Source organism: Natator depressus, chromosome 9 (genome assembly GCF_965152275.1).
Source record: "Natator depressus isolate rNatDep1 chromosome 9, rNatDep2.hap1, whole genome shotgun sequence".
Taxonomy (NCBI): domain Eukaryota; kingdom Metazoa; phylum Chordata; order Testudines; family Cheloniidae; genus Natator; species Natator depressus.
The window spans coordinates 33,616,246-33,634,257 of record NC_134242.1 but is presented as its reverse complement, the minus strand read 5'-3'; the positions used below and the strand labels follow the sequence as shown (position 1 = coordinate 33,634,257).

General features: G+C 41.8%; 1 long non-coding RNA gene across 1 annotated transcript in view; it reads right to left on the bottom strand.

The window, feature by feature from the left end:
* LOC141993980 (uncharacterized) overlaps nt 1–15,587 on the bottom strand; it is a 71,889-nt gene extending 56,302 nt beyond the window's left edge. The window contains exons 1-2 of the long non-coding RNA XR_012640985.1: nt 15,532–15,587; nt 10,873–10,943 (exon numbers count right to left, since the gene is read on the bottom strand). This is a non-coding gene — a long non-coding RNA (uncharacterized LOC141993980). The remainder of the gene's footprint in view (nt 1–10,872; nt 10,944–15,531) is intronic.
* Nucleotides 15,588–18,012: the final 2,425 nt, after the last annotated feature.

The window sequence follows — 18,012 nt, the reverse complement described above, 5'->3', positions numbered from 1 at the left end:
CTCTATTAATAGAGGTTTCATCCAAACATGCACACAACCTGTTCCCTCTCCTTACTTCCATGAGATATTCTCCCAACTGCTATCCGGTTGACTGGCAAGCAATGTATGGGTCTTTTTAGTTATTGAACTAGGCAGCTAGATACTATGGTGATACGCGTAATAAAAATACCGAAGAAAAAATAGTTATGTTTATAAAATTAAAGTTCATGTGGAGCAAATGCTACAATGCACAGAAATACACATCCCAACCAAAGTCCTGTGTTAATAAACCACCAGAGGACCCAAAGGAAACTGAAAATGTGAGAATGAGGGAAAAATTTCCAGGCCTAAAAGCAAAAAAAATAACAAAACACCACACCCCCAGCTTCCTCCAATTTAAAATCAGGTTGGAATTAACCTTAATTAATAACCTGCCTCTTAGGCCCTGATATTTTTGTTGTTTAGGGCTGACTGCTTTTATTTTATGCTTTCACTGTTAAAAGAGAAAAATCAACTTTCCTGAACTGAGTCTACAGCATCTGTGCCCAAACGCCTCCACTCATGCTGTGTGTTTGTGCGCGCACAGTAAGAAACAAAGTGGAGGTAACAGATAAGGATTCTGATTAACATGTTAAAAAATAAAATTAAATGACACTAGCCAAAGGATTTGCCATGCAATTCAAATTAAGGGTGAGAGCTTTGCCAGCACTTAAGCTTTAGAGGGTGCAGAATTTAGCTATGAGCTTATGAATTAATTTTTGATTATATAATTGCATTTACTTTTAACTTCCTGCTGTGCATATTTGAGGAGTTTTGGGGGTGTGCCTATAGTTCTGGGAGGACAAGGTGGGTGAGGTAATATCTTTTATTGGATCACCTTCTGTTGATGAGAGAAGCTTTTGAACGTATAGAGTTCTTCTTCAGGTTCCTCAGCGTCAAGCTGCCTGCAGTGACTCAAGAGCGTGAGTGCCAACCTCAGGGCAGACTGCTAGGAATCAGGGCACAAACCCCAAATTGGGTGTGAGGTCTATACTTAGATTTCACTAACCAATCATCAAGCGTAAATTCCTCTGGCCTAACCATGGAGTCACAGACAGTCCCCTTTGGTACTCCAATCTATCTTGCCACATTGGTAAGCATACCTTTGGGATAGGTGGTCCATTATACTAGGAATCACAGAAGCATTCAGGTTACGCCCAATCCCAAAGGACTAGTCACTTACCCAGGTTAACTGCACCTTAGATCTCACACCAAAGACAGCACTTGTAACCAATCCTATAATACACTACATAAAGATTTATTAACTAGCTCAAGAAAATAAGAGTTATTTCCAAGGTTGAAGCAGGTGAACATATACTCGCACGAATGAATTACAATCTTAAGTTCCAAAAAGTAATAGAAGCTTTTCTAGTAAGCAAGCTGTATATGTCCTATAGGGCTAATCCAGGCTAAGCAGCTGGGGACCTGAAGAAGCGCTCTGTGTAAGTTTGAAAGCTTGTCTCTGTCACCAATAGAAGTTGGTTCATACAGATATTACTTTGCCCACCTTGTCTTGCTAATATTCTGGGACCACCATAGTTACAACAATGCCATATACTTATATGGTCAGACTGCTGCAGGTTCTTCTATGGATATGCAGAAGGGAGGGTCATAAAGAGTTTTCTCTCCCATTGCACTGTACCTTTATGCTCATCGGCACAAAAGACTGCTCCACACCACGGCTCTCTACCTCTCTTTCTAGAAGGGGAAAAGAGGAAGTGGGCTCTGACCAGGCATCCCTCCAGACTACGAGCAAAGGCAAAGAAAGGGATGCCACAGGTACATCCACCCTGCACATCAGGACCCTTCAGTAGGCTATGGCCCTCATGTGGGGGTAGGCATTCTTGTGGGGGGGGCCGAGTACCCTCAAATCCCATTGATTTGAGAGAACTCACCCTTTAAGAGCCTGTCCTAAAAACAACTGTTCTTGGGAAGAGTTAGGGCATGTGCACGTGTTGTCCTGCACCCTTTCTGTACGGTTATTAAATCTGCAAACTGCTTAACTGGCAGAAGAAGAACTGTAACTTGGTACAAGAATGTAAATGTGCCCAGCTCAGAAACTGTCCAGCTAAACTGGCAGAAAGCGTTAAGAGACCGGTGACAAGTAGTTAAACACCCGGCAAGACTTCCGCGTGAAAAAAGACTGGGACTGTTCACTTTAGAGGGGGGATTTGACAGAGGTCTAGAAAAGACTGAAAGGTCTTGAGAAAACGGCTATGCTCCTATTTGCCCTTTTTATTGTAAGACAATAACAAGGGGAGGTTAAATGAAATGCAAGGAGACAAACTGAAAAGGAAATACTAGTTTGCATACTGTGCATAGCCTGTGGAAAATACTGCCACGGGATATTTTTGAGGCCAAGAGCTACTAAAATGTTAGATGTTTATATGTATAATGAAACATAAATATTTACATTAGATTACATGAGACAGATAATATAAATAGAGAAGGGATTCAAACCCTCATGTTCCAGGGCCTAAGACAACTGCTGATAGTGATTAGGAAGAAACTTCCTCTGTGGGCAGGGTATTCCCTAATAATGTACCATGAGATTACTTATGCCTTCCTTTGGAACACCTTCAATTGGCCCAGTTACAGTCAGGCTATTGGATCAAAGGAAGGGCTGGCCTGATGAAATACAGCAATTTGTGTAGTCTGATGAGCAGATTTTAAACACTATTTTCTTGCAGGCTAAACTAGTATGTGAGGTTAAACAGGGTCCAAAATGTGGGCTAATATAAAACCCTGTGCAAGACTGTTGAATGGATTGTAAATCAGCATAGAATTTGCCCCCAAACAGTATACTGGTGTGATGCAATAATTGGACTGAGATCACCTCCGCTGGTGCAAGGAGGTGCAACTTGTATCTCCCTGTCCCAGCCAGGGCTGCTGCATCCCAATGGGACTTTGCTCCCCAGAGAGGGCAGACAGTGTTCCTCCACAAGAAGGCTGCTTTAGTCTCTGCCAGGAGCACGCTTATAATCCTGCCAGGGGATCCTGCACTGGGGATGTGGTGAGCAGCTGCTTCTCCCCGCCATGCAGACTCTCCACTGTTAGGAGCACTCTGCCAGTTTTTGTTCGCTTCCACAATTGCAGACTAGTGTAAATCTGGCCCACTGAATAAAGCATTTGAAACACATACTTTATTATCATAATGGTTTGTGTGGATCCCATTTCAGCCATCCTCAGCTCACCTACAGTAACTAAGCTCATGTAATGAGGTGGGTATATTGATGAAGCTTATACCTGGTTTTTTACAGTGTCTCCTTAGAGTTGATGTCTATCATTACTATCCTTGTTGGAAATAACCTTGAAGTGGCCGGGGATGTCATTTAAACAAAGGAGACGTTACTGTTCTGATACGCAGGAGGTCTAGCTTTACATTTAAACAACTTGACACGAGGAAATGACTGTAAACCTGATGGACCCGGTGGGCCATAAAGTTTGTGCTTTCAGACCATATAGTCAGAGACAATGCAGTTCAAGAATTCCCAGGTGAGTTTTTGCAAGTTATAAAAGAAACTTGTATATACATGTAAATAAAAATGGTGTGGAAACAAGAGAACAATGCCAACAAATAACCCAGAAAGTCTTTCGCAACACAACTTCTTTTATTGCAAAATGGACATCAAATGTTCTCTTTTGGTCACAGCTCACCGTCTGTCCAATAGTTTACCAGACTGCAAACTAAAACATGAGATGCCTTCGAGCTGTGGCAATTATATGGTCATGATTTGTTATGCAGAGGTCAACTGAAGAGGCCTTTATTCAACCACAGTAGCAATAAATTTCATAGCTAAATAAGCAGAGATAAATGTTAATAGATTTTTCTGCTTATGTAGGCAGTTGGTACAGAATAACAAAGCTGAGGCTGTTCTTATTATAGCTGCATAACCATGTAGCTTGAGGCCAAAATATGTCTGAAGAATGGCATTGTCAAAAACTGAAACATTTTCTGTTTTGTCACCTACTTCTAAACTGGGTTGTCCCTCTTTCCTTACCTGTCTCTGGTGCAGGCTAAGGGCCCAATCCTGCAGAATCACATGAGTGGTGAGTGTTGCTTACTCACATAAAGTATGATACACACTGAAGTCAATGGAAAGCCTCTGTAAAGCAGTGGACTCATTCAGGGGCACCCCCCAGAAATGTTTAACATGATACGCATCATCAATCCCTGTGGAACCATCTCCTCCCCATAGCCAGATGAGGCCAGGCAGGCCCCAGGGAGATGGGGAGTGCTGGTACTGGAGCCAGCCCCACAGCAGTGGTAAGAAGAAATAGTACTGGCCACCTCATTGTTCACTCAGAATTGGCACCGTAGCCCCTCCATCATGGTACTGTTACCCCTGTGCACCAGGTTGCAATGCCATGCACTCAGTTTTGACTCCATGCCCTCCCCACCCGCTGACCCTGCTTCATGACAGAGGACCAGCAGGGTCAAATCTGACTGAACAGTGGGGTGGTCAGCACTGCTCCTTCTCACCACTGCCAGTGGTGCATTCCACCTATAACGTGCATATGGCTGTGGGTGCCACTGAACTCACCACTGGAGTGCTTTCTCTTGGCCAGAAATAACACCAGAGCTGCCTTTCCACCAGGTACTCCCTGAGATTGCTTGGGTATTTTGGGGGGGGGGGGGGGGGTTGAATGGATTTGTGTTTTGCTTTTTTCAAAACCAAGGGGGAAATGCACTGATCTAATGGTAAGAGTGAGCACCAAATTCTTCTGTGATGCCTGCTAGAGTCTTTAAATAAATGGAAAATCATAAGAGTTTATTTTCTAGGAAAGAAACACCATAACCATTATGCTGGAAATAGGGGAAAATGGCTATGCTGTTGAATTATTCTAGTAGGCAAATGGGGAAACAAATGCTGGGTATAGATTTGGGATCTGGCTACATGGCTGTTTCATTTGCAAAGACTGAAGCTGAATGCAGGTTGCGCTGACCAAGTGGAACTTTATTAAACCCCGCTCACTGTTCTGTCCATGTTGCTGAGTTGTCTCCAGCCCAACTCCTCTCCCTCCCTGCTTTCCTGGTGTCCCATCAGTAACAGTCGTTCTGGGCTCTCTGACTCCAGTTCCACTGATTGTGATAAAATGGCTATTCCAGAATCTAGTACTTAGGGTCCTAGCCTGATGTTGAGGGGAAATTTTAGCCACTATTCCCCATAGTGTGATCCCTATGGACAAGAAAAGAGGGCCTGCTGCTACAGGATGAGCACTAAGCGTGCCCTTATTCAGCCAGCCACCTTTGCATGAGAGAGGGCTGTGAAACCTCCTCACCATATTTTCAGGCAGTTAGTGCTTCTCGCAATGCTACCCCTACAGGTTCCTAAAGCTCACCATGTCTGCACCAGGATCCCCAGTGCCCCTGCTCCCATGGTGCTGCCCAGGTCAGGGGACTCGGGGAAGTGGCGGGGCATCATCTCCCAGACTGCAGCACCAGAAGTCTGGCAGGGGTTCCCCCAATTGGCGAGGCTGCAGGCACCCCTGCCTGTTACCCCTGGTGCAGGTGGTGGGTCCCCGGCTGTGGGATCATTGTCCATTCTGCTGTCTCAGATATGTCCAGGAGGGGAGGTGGCAGCTGCTGGGTCTTCCCTATGGTCAGTGCCTCTGGCACCCCCTTCTTCCCCTCAAGCCCGGGACTGGGGTCGGGGGGGGGGAGGGGAAAGGAGAAGCTCTTTACCGATGCACAGGCCAAAGGGTGTTGGCAGGAATAAAATGAACTCTCTCGACCCTATCTGCTGCTCCTGGGCGAGTGGACTAGACAGGTGTCCACAGCGTTCCAAGGGAGAAGTGAGTTCTGGCACTTCTTTTTTTAGGACTCAAGCACTGCATAGAAAGGAGCCTTATATTAGTATAGTCCATTCCTCTTCCTTTATGGGAATAAGCTGTGCTGGTATAAGCACATCTACATCAGTAAAACTGTGTCCACACTGGGGGTACTGGACAGCATTTATACCAGAATAGTTAAAATGGTGCAAACTTTGTGTGCGGACAAGGCCTTGAAACATTTTTTGTTCATAAAGTACCTTTTAAGCTTTATTTCAGCTCAGGTTCTTATTTCTGCATAAGGTTTCAATTTATTCACAGTCTGCTTTTGTTAAACTGGTGATGAAACCAGAAAAGCAATGCATATTCTACTGCTGTGTAAGCTGTATTACACTGTTTTGTGATCAGCTCCCCCCCCCTCCCGCCAAAAGCCTCTCTGTGCCTGTCTTTCAGTTTTAGCCATGTGAATGGCTGTCAGTGACATGAATAGTTCAAGTGTTAAACATTAAAGTGTTTAAAGTGTTTAAAGTTAAAGTGTTTAAACATTAGGTAACAAAAACACAACTGAGCTGTCCATACGTGCCAGGCCTTTCTTCCACACCAATCTTCATCAGTGTTATTCTCTCACTGAGAAGCGCACACGTCACCTTGCAGAGTCAGAAAGTAATTATCTCTTGTCAATTTGACTCAGTCAGCTTCATAAACAAACAGCTGGTGGTGCTTACCAGTCATAATTACTAAAATCTGCAAGACTGGCTGAAGCATAGTGGCCCAGCGAGTGGCCCAGCGAGTGACCTCAGGTGGTCAGGCTGTGAGACAGAACCACGGAATATTTCTCTAGAAAAACAAGCTCTCTTTTTCATTGGTTTTCTTTAATGTAGTTACACCAAGGTTGAATGTATCCATTCTTATTTATGGATGACTCCTGTTTAAATGTACAAAAAATATGTAAAGAATATTAGAGTAACATGACTGTAGCTTTTTTTTTTTAAAATAGCTATCGCTTACATTGTGCTCTCCCAGACAGGTTTTCTGGCCAACTCTAGCTCCTTTGCACCATTCAGGCAGTGCATGGGAGCTAGAACCTGGCCCATGCTGGGAGTCTTTCAGCTGATATAAAGCCTGGGTTACCAGCTGCTGCACCAACTGTCCCATTCTCTCTCACTCACACAGGATAGGGTGGCAGCAGACCCTATCAAGCTGACATAAATTACAACAGCCCGTAGGCTGTTCTGACGCATGCCAGGGCCAGCTAACTGGTCCAGAGAATCAGGGAGCTGAAAGTCGCTCACTGACACACCACTGCTCAGTCTAAGTGGATCTCCAAGCATGAATATATCTGGCTGTCCACGCTCAAAGCATTGTACAAACGTAAAGTAATTTTCATCCAAGTTTTTCTGAGTGTCCCAAAACTGAGTCTTTCACCAAAGACCCACCTAAAAATACCTTTGCATGAAAATGCATAGTCCTGCCTTGAGTGCAGGGGTCTAGACTAGAAGCCCTCTTGAGGTCCCTTCCAGTCCTACAATTCTGTGATTCTATGTTGTGAATGACATTGGCCCTGATCCAATACCCATCAATGCCAATGAAAAGGCATTAGATCAGTTCATAGTGGCTAAAATAGCTTAGTCAAAATCAAAGCTATCCTGGGGAGAGAAAATAAAAATTGTTGCCCATTCATCCCTCTCTCAAGCACTTGGATTTCATTTAACTTCTCTGTTTAATAATAAAAAAGTAAATCATAGCAAATAATTGAATTACTCGAGAGATGCTGTTATCATCTGCTCATTAAAGTTATTCTTTTGGAAATAAAATACAATTTTCTTAATTTAAGACTTAATTGGAACAAAAAGTGATGGATAGACTATTATTGAACAATAGTGAAACTGAAAACTTCCTGTAGAAGAGCGGGGGATGATGAAAAGTAAGGAGGATTAATATTTATTGGCATGAATGAAAAAAATCTTGCCTCAGTGCTCCTTAAAACAAATCAGTGGAAGGAATCATGGGCAATTCAAAAAAGTGAGGGATTATAAAAGGCCCACTTTCTATTTTTCAGCAGGTGTATGTAATAATAAAATGAGACCCTCTTACCGTACAGTATTTCCACAGAAGTTGCTTGTGTCCAAACATTTTATATCGGCAACAATGCAGTACAGTGTAGGCAAGCCCATGATTGTGTTGAAAATTCAGTCCCAGGTTGGAGGGGAGAACGCCCCCCCCACCCCCCATTTTTCTGATTGTGACCACAGTGTGTAATGTTAACCCAAGAACTTGTTGGTGATGGTCAAATCTTGAAAGGTTCAGAATTTCCATTTAACTGAGATAAGCATCTAATTGTAACAGCTCAGGTGGTCAGATTAATTTGCTAATTTTATCTTTCTGTTAAAATGCCATGTAGGTTTGGCTCATTATTTGACACATCAGATAACTATCTCAGTTCTCTGAGAAGAATCTGAATCTCTCAGTTCAAACAAACTTCTTTACCCCAACCACAGGTTGGCCTCCGATTCCAATTTTACGGTTTTGATTTTGAACACATTTGCAAAGGTTTCACACCAGTATTTCTCCATTGACTTCAATGAAACTAAATTTGATTTACACTGGAATAAGTGAGATCAAAATTGGGCTCTAAATTTCCAATTTATGAACCTTTTTTATGATTTTTCACTGAAGAACTCTAAGCACAAACTACTTAATCAGAGAAGTATTTAATTTTATTTATTTAAAGATATTAGAACATGTGCCTAATTTAAGCATGTCAATAGGCCCATTGGCTTCAATTTAGCCATATGCTTTGGTGAATCAGGACCAAAACCAAGAATTATGTACTTTATGTAACCAGAGACTAGATATCTTCCACTCCTATTGATGATATAACCAAACCTGTAAAACATTTCTTATGTAACTTGTGACCAATTGAGATATGGCTGTATCAAATTGTGAACTCCGCTTTGTATTGCAGCCTCAACCTTAGATTGTAACCTTCACTTCTACCTTCATTTCACAGTGTAACCTCTCTTTTGCATTAGAACACCTATTTTGTAGTAGAGCCCTGGCACCTAATTGAATGACTATGGCTGAGAAGCCATCACAGAGCAATCTAGGGGCATCAGCATTGGTTGTATCTCAACTACTGGCCCATCCTCATGGGACAATGGACTTTCAAGCACAATGGAGTGGGGGAAGGGGCTAAAATTTCCCAGTCTAGGCCATTGGTAAAACAGGGTCAGAGACTGTATTTAAGGGGGGCTTCTCTGAGTAAGGGGGTCATCCACAGCTGCAAACCAGAAGACTGGGCTGGAGGGAAAGAGAAGGCAGAAGGGGCTCTGCCTGGCCTGAAATGCTGATCAGACCTCAGGCTCACAAAAGGGGTGAGATCAGACTAAAGGGCATCACAAGACTGTTTGTTCTTCTGTAAAGACTAATAACTCTGCAGTACTTTCTTAAGAGTAAAAGTGACTGTGGTTAAAAAATTCCTTTGCTAAGCCTATATTCCTTGTTCACCTGACACGTTGACCTTGAAGGGGTTAATTGAGAGGCTCAGAGTGCCCACAGCAAGATGGAACTCTAAGGGTATGACTATACAGCCTGCAGCAGTGAGCTTCCCAGCCCAGATTACTGACTCAGGTTTATGGTGCTCACACTACAGTGCTAAAAGTAGCTGTGTAAACATTGCGACTCAAGCTCTGAAACCCATGCCCCTCCTTAGGCTTCAGAGCCCAAGCCACAAGTTCAAAGTGCTATCTACACTGCTATTTTTAGCACAGTAGTGTGAGATGTGCAAGCCCGAGTGTGTTGACCCAGACTGGGAGGCCCGCTACTGCAGGCTGTGTAGTCATGAACTAAGGGAACATGAATAACCAACTGGGTGATTCAGGAGGGCTGAGGCACTGGTTTTGGGGTCTAAAATAGCCAGACTGCAGAATGTTATGTCCCAAAGACAGGTGACAGACTCTTGCTTGGGAGCATGCCTTAACAGTCCAGAACTAGGAACAGTTTCCTGGCTCTTCTCAGATCTGGTTGGCTTATGAGCACATGGAACCAGCAGTTGGGTCCACTCACAACAGACTGGTGTCCTTCCAGAGGGGACTTGGTCAGCCTGTGATATATATAATCTCACTGACAGCAATTGGGCTACTAACATGAGTAGAGACTAATCCTGTGAGGAAAAATTGCAGAACCAAACACTTCAGTAGGAATTAAAGGTACTCAAAACTACTGCAGCAGTTGTGCAACACCTTGCAGAATTGGGCTGTAAGTGTGCAATAGAGTCTCTAGAGCCAGACTTTTATAATACTTTAACTCATTTCCCCAAAATTTCTACCTTTGCAAGTAACTGTACTTAAGTTCCCTGGATTTCCTTAAAAGTATGCTTAATTATTTTTTCCCTCTCCCTTTTAAATCAATCTTAGTCTCTATATAGGATCTGGCCATTTTGATAATGATGGGCGAACTGCAGCCACCGGGAGCTGCGGGCGACCGTGCCTGCAGACAGTCAATGTGAAGAAAGTGTCTTGCGGCCCGCCAGCGGATTACCCTGACGGGGCTGCAGGTTGCCCACCACTACTTTGACGCCTTAAAAAAAAGTTTCTTTTTTCCTAAGCAATAGATAAAGTGTCTTCCTCCCTGTTAAGGGAGTCCTGGATATTTGCTATGATATGCAGTAAATCAGGCCCTGAGAGGAGCCTATACCCATTTAGTAGCTACTTATAACAACTGGGGTTATTTTTGTGCAGTGAGATGAGCAGTAAAATTGATGCAAACACAATCATCTCTAAAACGGCCCAATCCTGTTCCCCTTGAAGTAAGTGGTAATTTTATCATTGATGCTGCTGCTGAGTGTCCCCAATTCTCACTGTAGTCAGTGGGAATTGGGAGTGCTCAGAATTTTTCAGGAGATCTCAAAACTTCAGAGGATCTGGCCCTAACACTCCAGCTACCATTTGAACTACTCTGTACCATGCTCTGATTGAATAATAGAGTGAATTTTTCCCATTTTTAAAATTATATCAAGTATTTGTTTAAAAAAATTAAATCAAAATGTAATTTCTGAAAAATAATTATCTGGAGATATCTCACCCCTGAGGTCAGTTTCCACATTAGTTCTGCAGAAAATGCCATTACGTAAGTCATCATCCACAGCATGATCCCTTTAGAAAATTAGTATGGAGAAGTAATAATTACAGTGAAGCACATGAACATACAGTAAGAGACAAATACAGATGTTTTCTTTGCACCAGCCATCTCTCCTGCTGGTTCTTCCCACCTCCTCCTGATCCCAGAAATATCCACCCACAAGACCCAAGCATGCTCCTTTCTCATCACTTACAGCCCTGCCTGCCTAGGACTGAACTCTGGACCTAAATTCAGAACCTTCCTTCTTTAGGGCATGAGCCAACCTCCATGGAAGTCAATGGGTAGATGAGTTCAATAGGCTTTGGAAAAAGGCCTTTTGGGAATGTCCCATGCAACAGCAACAGGCCTGGCACTGACAAGTTCTGGACTGAACTGTGTTAGACTGCTTTGGTTTGAAGGAATGGCTTCCTTGAAGATTTGCAAAGAGCTCTGCACCCAAACTCATTTTTCTTTCTTTTTTTCCTTGTCTTAAAATCAGTGGGCCAGGTCCTACAGTCCAGATCCAAGACTGTCATCGATTGGACTAGGCTTAAATGTTACATTGGACCTGCGCCATGGTATAAATTGCCAGAGCTCCATTCAAAACCAAGCTATACTGATTTACACCAGCTAAAAATCTGGACCGTCTGTCTAAAGGGGTTTTTGTATTGTAGACATATCCAAATGAAATGTATGGCTTTTCACATTAATGAAAAACCCAAACCCCAGGGGAACTCAAGATCAACCTCAAATTCTAACATAGATATAAACAAAATAATTACTGTTGGTATGTTAGGACATTGCAACAAGATAACATTTTAAAACAATCAGTCAAATATAATTAAAATATTCTTAGTGACAGTTCATCAGAACTCATTTTATCCAATGACGTAGGACTCTGAAATCTTTAACACCAGCCTCAGTGAAAAGTTTACAGAAAATCAGATAAAATATGCATCACACATACTGATTAATGGTCTTCGGGGAAATGCTTCTTCCAAGATATTATCACATCTGCTGCTTAATTTAATTTCTGTTGCTACAGAAACACATTTGTATGTAGCTCTGAGTCATAAAGCATCATGTTTTACACATTTATTAGGATAAAACTCTCATTGACAGTGATTTAGATCAAATATTGCCACAAGAGATAAAAGTACAAGCCTTCATAGTTCTCTAATGCATAATGGAATTTGTTTACTATACACAGATTAAGGCCCCAATTCAGCAGGGCCTTAAGCGTGTGCCTAATTTTAAGCATGAAAATAGTCTCACTGAAGCCAATGGGACTTCTCAGGTGCTTAAAGTTAGGTAAGTGCTTAAGTAACTCACTGAATCCAGGCCTAAACAAGGAAAGGGATCTGTGGGTGTGGTCCCTTATGGTGTGATGTCCTATTTAAGTCCTTTTGCAGGACTGGAACCTAAAGTTGTTTGTTGCTGCACAGAGTTCTCCAGTAGCTTTCTTGTGGTGATTAGTATAATGGTCTATGCTATGCACAGTTTAAAACATAAATCATTGTCCTTCTCTAGAAGTTAAAAAAAAAGAGAGAGAAATAACTCAAAAGACATTGCAAGCATCAGTTTCACATCAATAAATAAGTAAAGGCTAGATTGTGCTAGTTGCAAATAGCCCAGAATGAGGGGCAGTACAGAGCCAGAGGTGGCTGCAGGGATGGATTCTACCTGAAAAAGTACTCTGTGTTTTGGCCTTTTGCTGCAAATTTGAGACTTGTCCTTTGTTAAAGGCAAAAATTATCCCAATCAATTTTTAAATTTTTCATTCAAAACTGGGCCAGATATACAGTTAAAATAGATTTCAGAGTAGCAGCCGTGTTAGTCTGTATCCGCAAAAAGAAAAGGAGTACTTGTGGCACCTTAGAGACTAACAAATGTATTTGAGCATAAGCTTTCGTGAGCTACAGCTCACTTAGACCCATTCTCAAGCCCTAAAGGTTGATACTAGTACACTCAAAAATGGGTGCATTTGCAAAGGCAGGGTTGCAATTGGTGCAGGAGTTGATTAGTTTCCAGATTTTTGATGCAAAAATAATTTAGCACATTTTTGGAGGGGAGGGAAGCAACATTTTGTGTGCACAAATTGCCTGAAACACAGCTGCACATTAGAAAAAAAAATCTGAAAGTTTTCACTTTTGCATTCCGCTACTTTGAATACAATGTGTTCAGCTCCCATTGAAGGTAGTTGCATGCATATCACTAAAGGCAAACTTCTCTCAAATGACAACAGGAAACTTTAATGAAAAATCCCTAGCACATCATATTTCAGCATATGATATAGAAATCTTAACTTAGTTCTACTTGACTGACTTTCAGAAAGTGAGTCTGGTGAAATATGGTACTAACAATTCTAAAAATGGCCACGCCAGCAGCCTAACATTTCTGAATCTCAGTGCTTTGCAGGGGTTCCAAGCTTGATACACCAGCTTAATAGTTCCTGTACTAAAAGGGACAGGGAACATTGGTTAGAAAATGTATCACTTGTTCTCTTTAACCGTTCCACCGAATTCACAAGTGGTAATGATGAACTCCAAAGGGAGGTGCATCCATTCATCCTCAGGTGCCTAGTCAGTTCACCCTGTTATTCTTATTGTACTGCAGTAATTCCTAAAGGCCCCAATCAAGGATTAGGGCCTACTCTGCTAGGTGCTTTTTGTGTGTGTGTTCACACACAGACCCACACACACTTGTGAGATTGAGGATAAATGAACTAAAAGGCAACAATATAAGCGATTAAGATGAAAGGGATTTAATGGAATATTTTCACTGCTACAAGGATAAAGTTTAGCTTCTGATGGCTCTGACCCACGCTTCCGCCAGGATAAACCCATGGAACTCATGCATCAACATGCAATTTTTTAAAGAACTTCTCCATCTTTGCAGTTCCTACTATAGTTACTCCTGTATCTATACATCTCACTACCTGCTGTAGCTTGATATAACTTGAGGCACTGATTTCAAAATTGTTACTTATTCTGTCAAGATGGTTATTTGTTTCTCAGCCATAAAATCACGTCTTAAAGACTATTATGATGCATCGTCCAATACATTACATAAGATGCAATACACAGTATTGGTACTTAGAGAAATACATATTCTGAATTAAATACTGTTTACTTAAATATGTAGGTCAAACAGAAATAAAAAGACCTCAGAGATATGGAGCAAACATTAAAAGGATTGGAGGCACCCATCCATAATTCTGGAAATACTGTGTGGTTCAGTGACATTTGTGAATTCCTTTCAGGTATCTCCGAATGTCTACAAATTCAGTATAATTCAGTGGTCTCTGTGTACATTTTATTCTGAATGGTTAGCCACAATCCTTGAGAGAGTCTTTTTTGCATATACCAAACTGAAAATAAAAAGAACACTGGATTCCAGATTCAAGCAGATGGGCCAGCGACTTCCTCAGTTTTTGGATACCAACAAGAGTTCAGTTTCAATTTTTTTATAATTTTTGTTCAGGAAACTCATAATCTGTACTAATTTCTGTAGTTGGCTAAAATCACCAGGCTTCAGTACAGGGTTGAGCCCCAGCCTTGACCTACTAGCCATTTATTAGGCAGGCTACTGAGGCTGAACCAAATTCCCCAGATATATATACTCCTGATGTCAGAGTCTGCAAAGTCTGATGTCTTTCTCCATTCTTCTACCCAAGCTGAAACTTCTCTCCCAACCAGCAAATGGAGATAGAGAACTTGAGCTTTTTACACCCTTCCCTTTCTGTCAGAATTCTCAGTAGTCGTTCTTTCCAGTTGGTGGAACAGCTTCTGGCTGGTAAAGAACCAGAGCACTACCTGTCCTAACTGTACAACATTCTGCATAGAGCTGATGAAAAAAAAGTATTTTCTGTGACATTTTTGAAAGAAAAAAATTGTTTTCTCAAACTTTTCTCAGAAACGTTCAGGCTTTTCTACTTAAAAGTGACAAAGTTCTTAGGCTTGGGCTAATTTTGGTTTCTAAAACAAAAGCTCTGTGTTGGAAAATATTGGAAACTTTTGAAAGAAACCCAAACTTTTTGTGAAAAGAAAAGGAGTACTTGTGGCACCTTAGAGACTAACCAATTTATTTGAGCATAAGCTTATTTGAGCATAAGCTTTCGTGAGCTACAGCTCACTTCATCGGATGAAGTGAGCTGTAGCTCACGAAAGCTTATGCTCAAATAAATTGGTTAGTCTCTAAGGTGCCACAAGTACTCCTTTTCTTTTTGTGAATACAGACAAACATGGCTGCTACTCTGAAACTTTTTGTGAAATGTTTTGTTTCCCCCCTCCCCCAAATAAAGGCAGGGTTTTTGTTTACACTTTCCTTACTCACAGGGGTGCTGTCCTTAGCTGATAGTTGCAAAGTGTTCAATGAATGTTCAAATGCACAAAAATATGCATATGACCCAGATTTCCAGCTTATTTCTCCTTAATTCCCAACAATTACCCCTTGACAAACTGAACTGTGTATGGACCCCTGCCCAAGCAGTTAGGCTTTACTTGTCCAGGAAGAGGCTGCGGTGGGGAGTGGGAAATGGCTAAAGATCCACCCTTGGCCCAATATAGTCACTCTCTCCCTGTGCATATCTATATATAATGAGTTAGTTAAAATTGGACATACCTCAAAGGATCATCTCATTAACCCTCCCCAACATCGGCAGTCCTGTTCATTATGGTTTCATCAACGTGGATAGAGCTGATTATATCTGAGGAAGGCAAGAAAATTGTTATAGAGGCCCATTCAAAGATGCTAAGACTGCTTGTGGACATGACAGTTTTCATTGCTGATAATAGGACACAATAACTCTAGCAGCTGCATGGTATGTTACGGCAAATGTTGATGTGTAATGGCCATCATTGTATGCCAAGTAAAAATCTTCCTTTTGGATTTCCCTTTTCTCATCAAGTGCAGGTGTAATCAAGCAAAAAAACCAGAAGGAACACGAATGCTTTGTCATATATAACAATCATTTAAAATAGAGGCAAATAAGGAGAATGCATTTCCTAAGCTAGAGCTGTCAAAGCAGCTTTTATGTGCTTGAAAATGAAGGCTTTATTCAACTACTTCTTTTTCCACAAAATAATTGAAGTCACCATAGCAACAGCCATTTTGTAAGATGCTTACACCTCAGTACATTCCAGATAGGGAGCAGCTAACTTAAAAAAATATACATGCCTCAGACATCACATGGGAACTTTGTACTTATTATAAAGATTTATGGGGAAAAGATACAGTATCTGTTACAATGAAGTGACAGTTTCCCAAGAATAATGCTTATTTATAACTTTCTGCAGATTATATTTTTCCTTTCTGAATCCATCATGTGAATAAGATGAGACATTTATTTTAAAAATAAAGTTGTTAAAGGGCCAGATTATTGGCAGGTGGAGGTCAGCATATATTTACTGAAGTCAGGGGAGATGTGCAGCTGAGGATCCAGCCTCAGGTGCCAACGGAGGGGTATGGTAGATGCTAGGATCAGCTGAAGCTAGGATCAGCTGAAGACTGTCATGGTTTCCTCCACATCACAATTTGGCAGGTGCTGTGCAACTAACAGAACACAATGGCTTACCCAGATGGGCTTAAAGCTTTTATTTTATCTGTGGAGTTTTTGTTACCATGGGGTAAGAATTAAATACAATGGATCAAATCCTGCCTTTTTCTTCCATTGTGTGATTGACTAAATGAGGCATGAAATTGTGATCTGAAAATCACACATAAGCAGAGGTGGGCTTTAGCCACAACTTTTAGATCCAGGTCAGCGTTTAGAATTTAAACACCCTCAACATTTCCGAATGTAGCATGAGAATCTGAGATTTTTGGATCAGGCAAATCACCATGGGAGTTTATGAAAACAAAAAGGAATGGAAAGTAAAAGTTCAACATCCATCTTTACTCCACTGCCTGTTGCTTAGAACTTTGCAGCTTGATACCTGACGTTGCAGGGTCAGCTAGTGTAACTCAGTATAGCTCCATTGACTTTTAGTGTAGCTATGCCCATTTACCAGTTAAGGATTGGGCCCTGCAAGCATGAAAACGATGGGTTACATTTATCCCTGGTGGAAGTCCAGGGGGGCTAACAGCAGGCATAAATTTGGTCCAGAATTTCTGAAGACCGTTTGCAATACCAGACTTGCTTTTGGACATGGTAGAGTTCACATTTCATTTGTGCTGAGAAGTGCTGCTTATATTTCTGACTGCAAAAATTGAATGTGTTTTTCCTTTAAGTATTTCTGAACATGACCTGTAAGAGAACACAACTGAACAGAAATTGCCAATGTGAAATGTAAGAGGGTGGCTGTGCTTTGTGGCATGAGACGTATGTCAAGTGGCATGAACAACATGGTGACTTTTTGGTTGCAGAGTGGGCAGGCAGGGCTAGGCAGGCAGCATTATTCCCCACCACCATCCGCACAGAGCTTACGAATAGAAGATAATACAAACTTACTCTGTGTTATCTTCTTGTGTGCATTTCCACCCCCAGCCATCCTGTGGTAGGAATTCCCATTTGAGGATGGTCCTTGGACACAGGGCACCCTCGTGATGTGACGCTATGAGAGAACAGGGTGGGCCACTGGTGCACGAAGGTGTTGTGGAGGCATGGGGCCTCTGTGCAGATGAGCCTTGTTGAGGCTCTTTGGAGTATGGGGGTGGGTCAATGTTCTATGGAGTGGTCAAACTCAGCCCCACTGCTGGAAACGTGGGAGAATTCATCTGCAAGGAGATCCTTGTGAAAATTTCTCTATCATGATCCCCCTTCCATTATTTTTTTTTTAACACCAGAGCAAGCAATCTGGTCCCGTGTATGTTTGTTTTTCTAAGACTATTGATTTGCTCATACACAATACACGTTCCAGTCCAAGTAATTGTGTGAGTTAGTTTAGTCAGAGTATCAGAGGGATAGCCATGTTAGTCTGGATCTGTAAAAGCAGCAAAGAGTCCTGTGGCACCTTATAGACTAACAGACGTATTGGAGCATAAGCTTTCGTGGGTGAATACCCACTTCGTCGGATGCATGTAATGGAAATTTCCAGAGGCAGGTATAAATATGCAAGCAAGAATCAGGCTAGGGATAACGAGGTTAGTTCAATCAGGGAGGAT